This window comes from Lynx rufus, unplaced genomic scaffold (genome assembly GCF_022079265.1).
Source record: "Lynx rufus isolate CCGP_SWC_20201006 ecotype Redwood Valley unplaced genomic scaffold, mLynRuf1.p SCAF_13, whole genome shotgun sequence".
NCBI lineage: Eukaryota > Metazoa > Chordata > Mammalia > Carnivora > Felidae > Lynx > Lynx rufus.
Window position 1 is genome coordinate 30,604,797 of NW_025814827.1, and position 13,303 is coordinate 30,618,099.

The 13,303-nt window shown below is 37.1% G+C and overlaps 1 protein-coding gene and 1 pseudogene across 3 annotated transcripts in view; both read right to left on the minus strand.

Annotated features, from left to right (window-relative positions):
* GOLM2 (golgi membrane protein 2) overlaps positions 1–13,303 on the minus strand; it is a 105,915-nt gene that overhangs the window by 85,882 nt on the left and 6,730 nt on the right. The gene's annotated exons all lie outside the window — the stretch shown is intronic.
* Positions 8,743–9,384, minus strand: LOC124508640 (60S ribosomal protein L23a-like; annotated as a pseudogene).

Sequence of the window (13,303 nt, forward strand, 5' to 3'; positions counted from 1 at the left end):
TTCTTAAATATGACAACAAAAGCATAGGCAAGAAAAGAAAAAATAGATACAATTGAATTGCATCAAAATTAAAAACTTTGGTGGGGTGCCTGGGTGTCTCAGTTGGTTCAGTGTCAGACTCTTGATTTCAGCTCAGGTCATGATCTCATGGTTTGTGAGTTCAAGCCCTGTGTCAGGTTCTGTGTGGACAATGAGGAGCCTGCATGGGATCCTCTCTCTCCCTCTCTCCCTGCCCCTCCTCTGCTCAGGTGTACACAAGGGTGCACATGCACTTGTGCTTTCTTTCTCTCTTAAAATAAATAAGTGAACTTAAAAAAAAATTTAACCTGGGGTACCTGGGTGGATCAGTCAGTTGAGCATCCAACTCTTGATTTCGGCTCAGGTCATGATCTCCCAGTTAATGAGATCAAGCTCCACATCAGGCTCTGTGCTGACAGCACAGGGCATGCTTGGGATTCTCTCTCTTCCTCTCTCTCTGCCCCTCCCCCACTCATGCTTTTTTTTCTCTCTCTCTCTCAAACATAAATAAACTTAAAAAATAAATTTTAAAACTGTTGTGCATCAGAGGATGGTATCAACAGAATGAAAAGATAATGCACAGAAGGGAGAAAATATCTGCAAATATATATCTGATAAGGGTTTAATATCTAGAACATATAAAGAACTCCTACAACTCAGCAACAACAAATAATCTAATTAAAAATGGGCAAAGGACTTGAACAAATCCTTCTCCAAAGATAAAAATGGCCAAGAAGCACATGAAAAAATATTCAACATTGTTAGACATTAGAGAAATGCAAATCAAAAGCACAGTGGGTACCACTTCATATCCAGTACAATGGCTATTATCAAAAACAAAACAAACAAACAAACAAACAAAACATGTGTTGATGAGGATAAATAAACTGGAACCTTTGTGCATTGCTAGTGACCATGTACATTGGTTGCAGCTACTGTGAAAAACAGTTTGGTGGTTTCTCAAAAAGTTAAACATAGAATTACCATATGACCCACCAATTCCACTCCTAGGTAAATACCAGAAGAACTGAAAACAGAGATTCAAACAGATACTTCTATACCAATGTTCAAAGTAGTATTATTATTCACAACAGCCAAAAGGTAGAAACAACTTAAGTGTCCATCAACAGATAATGTATAAACAGAATTATATATGGTAACATTACTCCGCCATAAAGAGGAATGAAGTTCTGATACATGCTACAACATGGATAAACCTTGAAAACATTATGCTAAGTGAAATAAACCAGACAGAAAAGGACAAATATGGTATAATTCCAGTTACATGAAGTATCTGGAATACACAAATTTAGAGAGACAAAAAGTAGAATAGAGATTACCAGTGGCTGGTATATGGGAACAGTTATTGCTCTGATGGGTGCAGAGTTTTGGTTTGGGATGGTTTAAAAGATCTAGAAATAGGGGCGCATGAGTGGCTCAGTTGGTTAAGTGTCGGACTTTGGCTCAGGTCATGATCACGCTCTCAGTTTGTGGGTTTGAGCCCTGCATCAGGCTCTCTGCTGTCACTACAGAGCCTGCTTCGGATTGTCTCTCTCTCTTTCAAATAAAACATTAAAATAAAAGTTCTAGAAATAGATAGTGGTAACGGTTATACATCATTGTGAAAGTACTTAATGTCATTAAATTGTAAACTTAAAAATGGTTAAAATAGTAAATTTTGTTATATATATTTTACCACAATAAAAAAAAATGTTAATAAAGGGTCTGGCCCTAAACACCTTCATCTCCAGCCACAAATTTCCTTCCTTCTACCCACCATGTACCTCACATGCCATTCTCCTATTGAACTGCCTGACCTGTGAAGGTACAATAGACTTTCAATCTTTCCTGCCTTCATTTATGTTCCTTTTGTCTTTCCCCCTTTCTAAGTTTAGTGAACTACTCTTCATCCATTAGGATTTATCTTCAGTGAATCCTTTCTTTCTTCACTTCCTGAGCAGTTAATCAATTATTCTTTTGTACTTTCAAACCCCTTTGTAAATAGTTCGATCATAGCATTAATCATGCATTATGGATTATTTCTCTATGTGCATCTCCCCCATTAGATTGAGTTCCTTAAGGACAAGTATTGAATTTTATCATCTTTCTATGCCTAGAACCTAGCACATGGAAGATGCTTTCCCAAATAAATGACTTCTGCATGTAACATAATTTTGAAAAATCAGAAAGCACTATGTCAGTAAAATGACTTATTTCATTTTACCCTGTGTGAATTTATTTCAAGTTAGCTTCCAGTTTATGAAACAAGTCCCTGAAGATATGCAATATATAATAATTTTTTTCACTATATTCCCACTAAATTAATCCCAAGGTTTTCTTCTATTCGTTTGAATATTAAATTGAACCAGAAAAATATTTTTGGGTTTCTACATGAACAAGATATTAATCTAAAGTACTAGCATACATTACAAAGATACATTCTATGCATGTTAGAAAGATAGGGTTCATAATGAGTAGTTTTACGTCAGAATATTTTGATCACGCCTTCCAGAAAGTAGTGTAATCAGATATGTGGATAACATCTATGGTAGCCCCAGCACATATTTATGCACACTTTAGCTAAGAGGCAGTACAAACTGCTGAATCAATCATCAAATATTTACTTATTTAAATATTACACACATAGGGCACAGTACCAAATATATACATGTTTACATGCTTTACAGATTTTTATAGTGAAGAAATTCACAATATAAAGTTGGAAAACACACACACACACAAAGAGGTGCAAAATAAAAGATGCAGTATAAATGTGCAGATATGGTCATCCATTCAGTAATTATTTATTAACTGGGTGTAAACCAGGTACTCTAAACATAGCAGATAAAGAGAGATGGACCCTGCCCTCAAGAATCTTAAACATGTATAGGGGTACCCAGGTGGCTCAGTTGGTGAAGTGTCTGACTTCAGCTCAGGTCATGATCTCACCATTGGTGGTTTCAAGCCCCGCACCAGGCTCTGTGCTGACAGTTCAGCTCCCTGTCTCTCTGCCCTCCCCTGCTCACACTCTGTCTCTCTTTTCTCAAAAAAAAAAAAAAAAAAAAAAAAAAAGAATCTTAAACATTTATTAAGTAATGTTATGCCAAGAACCGTGTGAATACAAAGATGAATAAAACATATAGCCATGCCTGGCTCACAATCTAGATATGGAGAGACAATTACAAATAAATAATTATGGCAATTAATACTGACAACTTTCTCTCAGAACTCTTTCCCTTGGCCTACATATGACACCACAGTATCTGGGGCTTTTTCTTCCTTTCTGTCTGGCTTCTCTTTCTCAATCATTCAAACCTGCTCCTCCTCTACTATCCCCTTATCTGACGCAAAGCTCTGTCTTACATATGCACCATTTTATTCTACAACCTACCATTCCTATGACATCAACAACCATAACAGATTTAAATCTGTCCCTAGCCTATCCTTTCTATTGAGATCCAGAAATATATTTCCAATTACTTACTTGATATTTCACAGATTCCTCAAACTCAACTTACCAAAGTTTGTACTTTTCTGGAACTAGCTTTTTTTTTTTTTTAATGTTTTATTTATTTTGAGAGAGAGAGAGAGAGAGAGAGGGAGGGAGAGAAAATCTCCAGTAGGCTCCAAGCTGTCAGGGCAGAGCCCAACACAGGGGTCAATCCCAGGAACCGTGAGATCATGACCTGAGCCGAAAACAGAAGTTGGACATTTAACTGACTGAGCCACCCAGGCATCCCTCTCAAACTAACTTTTTTTTTTTTAAGTTTATTTTATTTTTTTTGAGAGACAGAGACAGTGCAATTTGGGAAGGGGCAGAGAGAGAGGTAGAGAGAGAGAATCCCAAGTAGGCTCCACACTGTCAGTGCAGAGCCCGACACAGGGCTCAAACCCATGAACTGTGAGATCATGACCTGAGCAAAAACCAAGAGCCAGACGTTTAACTGACTGAGCCACCCAGGCACCCCTCAAACTAACTTCTAATCTAAGGTTCCTACCTCAAGTCATAGCACCACCATCTGGTGGGTTGCACAAACCAATTATCAAGGGATCCATCTTTGAATGCCCGTCGCACATCAAATATATTACAAAATCTTAACTCTACTTCTATGCTTTAATAACCCAGTGTTTCTCCATCAAGGTGCTACTGACATTTGAAGCAGGACAGTTCCTCATTGTTGGGACTCTCCCTCCCATTACAGAACATCTACCATTCCTAGTTCCATGTCTAAATGCCATTAATGCTCCCCCATCATTAGCACTAACAAAAATGCTCCCTGAGGCTTGTATTGACCAGGTTAAGAATTGCACTTTGTTTAGTTAAAGACTCCATTATGTCTTACCTGCACTACTTAAAAAAAAATTATTTTTAAGTTTATTTATTTATTTTGAGAGAGAGAGAGAAAGAGAGAGAGAGCACATATGCAGGTGAGGGGCAGAAAGAAGGAGAGATAGAATCCCAACCGTGAGTTCATGACCTGAGCTGAGATCAAGAGTCAGATGCTTCCCCAACTGAGCCACCCAGGTGCCCCTAAACAAAATTTTAAATAAAAACCTTATAATTATTTCCATTACATAATTATCTTCCCTCCAATAAATTCTCTATTCTGTAGCCAGAGTAATCTTTTAAGCTCAATCTGATCAAGTACTCAAAACTCTTGATGCTTCTGGTCTTAGGAGAAAGCATTTAGTCTTTTGCCATTAAGTATATGTTAGCTGTGGGGCTTTGATAGATACCCCTTATGAATTTGAGGAAGTTTCCTTCTATTCCAATTTTGCTTAGAGTTTTTACAACAAATGGGTATTAAACTTTGTCAAATGCATTTTCTCCAAGATTATCCAGTCTCACCAATTTTATTTAATGTACTAGAGGTCCTAGCTGGTGCAATAAGACAAGGAAAAATAAAATAAAAACCATCCAATTGGCAAGGGGGGGAAACTGTCTCTATTTGTAGATGACATGATCATGCATATAGAGAATTCTACAGAATCTACAAAAAAAGCTACTACTAATGAGTATTGCAGCCTTTTTTTTTTTTTTTGGTAGATTCCTTAGAATTCCTTAGATTCCATTAATACTACAATTAATGAGTTCTAGTGCAGCAAAATGATCAATATACAAAAATTAAGAGCATTTCTACACACTTGCAAAGAACAAGTAGAAAACTGAATAAAAGATATAATTCCATTTTTGATAGCATCAAGTACATGAAATACTTAGAAATAAGTATAGTAAAATATGTAGGAGTCCTAAATACTGGGAATTTTATATAAAATGTTGCAAGAATTTAAAGAAGGCTAAAAAACAGAGAAACACCATATACATGGATTGAAATATTCAATATTGAGTTAAGATTCAATTCACTCCAAATTGATTTATAGATTTACTGTGGGTTGAACTGTGTCCCCAAAAGGGTTGAAGTCCTAACCCTCCAGTACCTTTGAATGACCCTTACTTAGAAACAGTCATTGCAGATGTAATCAAGTTAAAATGAAGTTATACTGGATTAGGATAGGCTTTAATCCATTATGACCAGTATCTTTATGAGAAGAGAAAACAGATTAGGGAAGAAAACACCATGTAAAACAACAAAGACACACAGACATATTGGAAAGACAGCCATAGAAGATGGAGACAAGAGACCAGAGTTACGCTGCCACAACCCAAGGAACTCTTGATGTTATCAGAAGCTAGAAGAATCTTACCCCTAGAAGTTTCAGGGGGAGCACAACCCTGCCAACACCTTAATTTTGGAATCCCATTCTCCAAAACCATAAGATAACAAGTCTCTGTTGTTTTAAGCCATCCAGTTTGTGGTACTTTGTTACAGCAGCTCTGGGCAACTAATACACATAGTAAATACTCAAAATTTATTTAATTTGTTAGAGAGATAACTTCTCTTATATAATATTATATAATTTTATTTTATATATGTAATTTTATATATTTTTAAACACATGTATAAAATACTGTGTGGCAATATAGTTTACTGGAAAGAACAAGGGTTGTTAGAATCAAACAGACCTGAATTTAGAATTCTGCCCTTCTTTTATCTCTCTTAAGCCTGTTTCTTCATTCATAAAATGAGGAGGATCAATGAAATAAAATATGTAAAAGTCTGTCCACCAGTACAGAGTTTGCCATTTTATAATGTTAGTTCCTTTCTTTTCTGGGTACAGTGGTACAGTTAGTCTTGAAGAAATTTGGTCTTGTATTGCTTTCTTCAAAAACCCAAATATATTAATTAAATTGACAAAAATGTATTGAGCACTTACTATATACTAAGATCTTAGAAAACTGTCCCTACTTTTCTTTTTTGTCTCCCTTTCTTATTTTCATATTTCTCCTTTCAATTTGCTCCCATGTTAATTATATTGATTCTTGAAAATTGATGGCTAGGATTTAGTTATGCAGAGAAAAGGTAAAAGGACATTCAAGAGCTTCCTTCTATCCAATTCATAGAGGAAAAGAAACAATTCTTATAGTGTAGCATGTAGTATCTGTCCTCTGAGTGATAAGGAGAACTTTGTGAACTGTGACTTCATTAAGCAAGAACTATTTTTTGTGGCTGAAGACCTAAGGTTTCCCCATTTTAGCCTCTTCCTTGGAAGAAAATTAACATTTCCTTTGACTGAAAATCCAGCATTCCCTCTAGGCACAGTCTAGTTATGCAGTATATTTCAGTTTCCCACAGTGCTTCAAGGTTCTCTTTCTGACTCCTAACTAACTTTATCTAACTTTCTTGCCCTATTTTTTCCTGGTCAGGTAGCTCCTCCTTTGAACAATTTTGCCTCAGTTGCCTTCCATGCCTGATTCTTTCTCTCTGGCAAACTAGGTGCTTCCCCCCAAGGATGACTTCAAAACTTATCCACAGGAAGCATTTTTGTATTTAATATAAAATGATGTACTTGTACCTTATAATTTCAATCCTATATATCTAATTTAAATTCACCTTGAGGCAAAACTTTTTCCCATTTGATGATTAACTAAAGCCTCATCAACTAACATTTTTCACTTTTAAACTAGACTCTCTTTAGCAATTTTGTACTGATCTGTCCTTCCTTCTTGAAACTTTTACTCCTTAGCTTCAATAACACCCATTTTCTCTCATCCTAACCCTCTCCTATTCAATGTTTATATACTCTGTACTTCCATCTTTAACCCTAATTTCATTTATTCATCAAATGTTTGAGTTTCTTTTGGGGGGCAGTACCTATGCTACGTACTGTGGATACAGCAGTGAATGAGAGACAGACACAGTATACATGATTAGAGAGCTTACAGTTGAGCAGGGACTATGAGGGGAAGACCTAACCCAAACTAAGGGTTTGGGGGAAGACATTCTTGAGAAAGACAGTTTTAGCTGAGTCCTAAAAAAAGATGAGGCTGAAATGAGGTAAAGAAAGAGACAGAGGTTTGGAGGAATAAGAAGCTTAGAACAGATGAGAAGACAGTTTTGAATAGAGGACACTGAATGTTTCAAAGCAGAATAGGAAAAGCCCTGGAGGTTTCAGGATGTAAAAGTTCAGTATGTGCACTGGAGGGAACTAAAGGGAGAATTAATAATATTTGAATGCTGGAATGCAAGGCTAGAGTCAGACTGTAAAAAGATTTGTAAGAGCAATAGGAAGGCATTGACTGGCTTCTTGCCCTCCTTTTATGACATGTCTTATTCATTCATTCATTTACATATGTATGTATGTATGTATTTATTTATTTTATTAATTTTTTTTGAGAGAGAGGGAGAGAGAGGGAGAGAGGGAGAGAGGGAGAGGGAGAGAGAGAGGGAGAGAGAGAGGGAGGGAGAGAGAGAGGGAGAGAGAGAGGGAGGGGGAGAGAGAGAGAGAGAGAGAGAGAGAGAGAGAGAGAGAGAGAGAGAGAATGCATGCAGGTAGCAGAGAGGAGCAGAGGGAAAAAGAGAGAATCTTAAGGAGGCTCCAAGCTCAGCAAAGAGCCCAACGTGAGACTCAATCCCATGATCCTGGGATCACAGCCTGAGCCGAAATGAAGAATTGGATGCTCACAACTGAGCCACCCAGTCATCTCCACGACATGTTTTAATTATCTTTAAACAACTTCACTGCCCTATAATTTACATACCACAGATTGCATCTATATAAAGCATATAATTTGATGACAGGTGACAGCTTTATACAACTGTGTAACCACTACTACAATCAAGATAGAAAACATTTTTACCACCCCCTCAAAGTTTCCTTTCATTCCTTTGTCATCCATTCCTCCACCTCTGACCTCAGGTGACAACTGTTCTGTTTTCTATCACTATAGATTAGTTTCCTTTTTCTACAATACTTATATAAATGGAATCATAAGTATGTACTGTTCTATGTTGGGCTTCTTTCAGCATAATGGTTTGGGGATTCATCTATATTGTTGAGTGTATCAGTAATTCATTCCTTTTTATTGCTGAGTAATATTTTACTCTCCAGATTTATCACATTTTGTTCATCCATTCACCTGCTGATTGACATTTGGGTTTTTCTAGTTTAAGGCTTTTGTTAATATAGCTATTGTGGATGTTTGTGCATAATTTTTTTGTTGTGTGGTCATATGTTTTTATTTCTCTTGGGTAAATATCTAGGAGTGGAATGGGCTGGGTCATATGGTAAGTATATAATTAACTTTATAAGAAACTGCTAAGCAGTTTTCCAAAGTGGTTGTACACTTTTATACTCCCACCAGCAGATGAGAATTGTAGTTGTTCTACATCCACACTAATACTTAGTATTGTAAGTCTTTTTTACTTTTTTTTTTTTTTTTATGGTGAAAAAGGTTATATTTAGATTTAGCCAGCTGGACTCAATTTAGATGATCCCAATTTTGTTGGCAACATCCAAACCTTTATAGTCAGGAGCCAGTTGAACATATGCCTTCTTTTCTCCATCGGGCCTGATTATCAGAGTGTTGACCTTGGCCACATCAATGTCACAGAGCTTCTTCACAGCCTGTCTGATCTGGTGCTTGTTGGCCTTGACATCCACAATGAACACAAGTATGTTGTTGCTTTCTATTTTCTTCATGGCTGACTTGGTAGTCAGGGGGAACTTGATGATGGCATAGTGGTCAGCTTGTTTCTCCTGGGGGCTCTCTTTCAAGGATATTTCAGCTGTCTTTGGAGATGCAAGGTCTTGGGCCACTGAATGTAGATGATGTGCAGATCTTTTTTGCGTGTGACTATGGACGCCTTTCAGCACTGCTATCTTGGCCTTCAAAGCCTTTGCTTTGGGTTCAGCTTTGGAAGAGGCAGGGCTTCCTTCATCACCTTTGGCACCATCCTTGAGAAAAGACTGTAAGTCTTTTTAATGTAGGTCATTTTAGGGGTGCTTGGGTGGCTTAGTCGGTTAAGCATCTGATTCTTGATTTCGGCTAAGGTCATGATCTCACAGTTCATGAGTTTGAGCCCCACATCAGGCTCTGCACTGATAGTGAGGAGCTTGTTTGGGATTCTCTCTCTCCCTCTCTCTATGCCCCTCACGTGCGCACTCTCTCTCTCAAAATAAATAAATAAACTTTTAAAAAAGTGTAGGCCATTTTAATGGGTATAGAGTAATGCCCCACTGTGGCTTTAATTTGCATTTTCTTGGTGACTAATGACATTGAGCACCTTTTCATATGCTTATTTGCCATCACCAGTCTTCTTTGATGAAAAATCCATTCAAATCTTTTGCTCATTTTTAAAAATTGGGTTGTCTTATTTATTTATTTATTTATTTATTTATTTATTTATTTATTATTGAAATATAATTGACACATAATGTTACATTAGTTTTGAGTATATAACATAATGATCAGGACAATTATGCTGTGTTCATGACAGGTATAGCTACCATCTGTCACCAAACAATGCTATATAACACTACCATTGACTATATTCCCTATACTGTACTTTTTAATCCCTTTGACTTATTCATTCCATAACCAGAAGTGTACCTCCCACTCTTCTTCACCCATTTTCCCCATGGGTTATCTTCTTTTTATGGAGATTTAGGAAGTTTTTATACATTCTTAAATAATTTTTCTGTCTGTTAAGTATACTGTGAATATGTCTTCCAATCTGTGTCTTGCTTTTTTTCTTTTAAAAAATAGTGCTTTTTGAGTTTTTAATTTTGATGGTCTGATTTACCAGTATTTTTCCTTACGTTCATGCTTTTTGTGCCCTCAAAAATCCATTCCTATCCTAAGTCACAAATATTTTCTCTTGTGTTAACTTCTAAAAGATTCATAGTTTCACCTTTTACATTTAGGTCTGTGATTCAAGTTAATTTTGTATATGTTGTAAGGTGGCAGTTATTGTTCTTTTGTTTCCCCATTCCAACTTTGTTCTTTTTTTTTTTTTTTTTTGTAAACTGCTTTGGCTATTCTATGTTGTTTGCATTTTCAGATACATTTTATTTAAAAAAAATTTTTTTTTAACATTTATTTATTTTTGAGACAGAGAGCATGAACAGGGGAGGGTCAGAGAAAGAAGGAGACACAGAATCTGAAACAGGCTCCAGGCTCTGAGCTGTCAGCACAGAGCCCGACGTGGGGCTCGAACCCACAGACCACGAGATCATGGCCTGAGCTGAAGTCGGATGCCCAACCAACTGAGCCACCCAGGCGCCCCTTCAGATACATTTTAGAATCAGCTTGTCAGTTTCAATAACAAAAAGTCTGCTGGAGTTTTTATTGACGCTTGTATTAGTTTCTTCCTAGTGCTGTCATAACAAAGCACCACAAACTCAGTGGCACTTAAAACTTAAAACAAATGAAATTTATTTCCTCATAATTCTGGAGGCTAGAAGTCTAAAATTAAGAGGGCCACACTTTCTCTTTGAAGATTCTAGGGAAAGATCCTTTCTTTCCTTTTTCTTAGCTTCTAGTGATTGCTAGCAATCCTTGTCATTCAAGGATTATAGATTTATCACTTCAGTCAAGGCCTCCATCAATTCATGACCGTCTTTCCTGTGTGTCTTTGTGTAACCATGTCCAAATGCCCTCTTATAAGGATACAAGACATTGGATTAGGGTCCACACTAATCCAGTAACCCATAACACTATGTATCAGCACTATGGACTATTAAGAACCCACAGGAGGGCACCTGGGTGGCTCAGTTGGTTAAGCGTCTAACTTCAACTCAGGTCATGATCTCATAGTTCATGGGTTTGAGCCCCGCACCCAGGCTCTTGCTGACAGCTTGCAGCCTGGAGCCTGCTTTGGATTCTGTGTCTCCCTCTCTATCTGCCCCTCCCCCACTTGCACTCTGTCTCTCTCAAAAATAAATAAGCATTGAAAAAAATAAAGAGCCCACAGGAAAAAAGTTTTAATCTGCTCCTTCCTCAAGGAACTTAAAATTTTGTTGAGAAGACAACGTTAACATACAAGAAACTACTAGTGAAAATGAAAAACAAAATAAATAGTGTGGCTCAGTCAGTAAGTGTAAAGAGTGTATAAGGAAGGAAAAGCATGCCCTGGGTCAGAAGTCTCGGACACAGATCAAAAGCTGGGCAAAAGATGATAGAATACATACACAGAAAAGAGGTAAGAGACTAAGAAAAGGAACAAAAGTACAAAAAACAGGAATTAACATGACACAGAAAGGCAGGTGGGAAGACAAAAGTAAGCAAAACAACATGTCTGTATCACACTTTGAGTCAGGAGATAGTAGGGAGACAAGGTAGTTAAAGCCACTTCATGGAAGACATTAAAGGTTAGACATCATAATTAATGCAGTGATATAAGCCCTCTGAAAGTAAGGTTTGAGGAAGATCAGATTTGCTTAAGGGAGAGAACAGAATGAAAGAAATAGAGACCTAGGCAAGGAGACTAGTTAGGAAGCTACTGCTGCTTCCTTTTCAATCAATTCTCTATTCTGCTACCAGAGTGATGTTTTTTAGCTCAATTTGATCAAGGAACTCCTATGTATGTTGAATCACTGAATATGAGATGCTAGGAATAAAAGACGACACCAAAATTTCTAACCTCCGTCTTTTTTTTTTTTTTTTCCTAACTTCATTCTCAATAATGGTTGCATGATCAAGAAAGTATAAAAGGAATATAGTTTGGAGAGGAAGTATGAATTTGTATGGTTTATGAATAATTTGAAGTAGCAATTAAATTACAGCTAGAATTTGGCAGATTATGACTGGTGAAACAGAGGCAAAGGCAGGAATTACCAGGTGCAGCATGTTAGAAGAACTGTAGAAGGCTGATCCTTAAATCACAGAGGAACAGGCAGGCCTCCAGGGAGCCTGTTAAGGAAAATATGGGAGGAGTGAACTAAGCCTAACTAAAAATGGACCAGGAAATGGGGTAGGAGAAAAAGTCAAACAACCAGGACCAAAGGGTGAGGCAGGTAGGCTGGAGGTGGGACAGGATGTTGGGCAGGAACTCTCTTCATCCTGGAGAGAAGGCAGGATGTAGCTGTGGAATAAGGAAGTAGATATGGAATAATAGTGGCTAATATAACACTTACTAAACATTTCTTTCTTTTTCTTTCTGTCTCTCTTTCTTTCTACTATATAGTAGGCATTATTCTGAGCATGTTAATGATTTATTCATTTAAACTTTTAAGAATGAGAGGTAACTATTATTGTCCTCATTTTACAGATGAGCAAAGTGAGACAGAGAGAAATTAAGTCATTTGCCCAAGGTTATACACATACTAAATGGCAGTGCCAAGAGTCGAGTCCACAGTAATAGACATCCACTGTGCCAAGGTTTTACATATACACATTTCATATGTGTCTGAGCGTTGTATACACACACACACACACACACACACACACACATGCTAAGGATATTTTTTGGAGGAAAAAAAAGTAATATGTTTCTCATCCTCCTTTCTGGCACATTACCTTTTCCCTATTTAAACAAAGGTATATACTGCCTCAGGGAAGATTGTGGTTGTTAAAGGGAAAAGAGACTATTTATTATTCTGCTTCAAACCTCAAAACTGACTTTTTATTTTGCATTTGTAATAATGCAACAATTTGGGGGAGGTCTGTTTCTACATTATAATGACTCCTTTTAATTATCAAGAACTTGACTTGGCTCATGTGGACCATACAGCTTTAATGTAAATTATACATTGGAAGAATTCAAGTTCAGATCAGAAAAATGCTCTTACACACAGGAAGGAGAAGGAAGGCCCTTTCTGACACAAAGAGGAAAAAAAGGCATTGTGCGTGTCACAGATTCCGCCCAAATCCATATATTGAAGCCTCAAATCCCAGAACCTCAGAATGTAACCTATTTGGAAATAAGGTCTTTAAAGAGGTGAT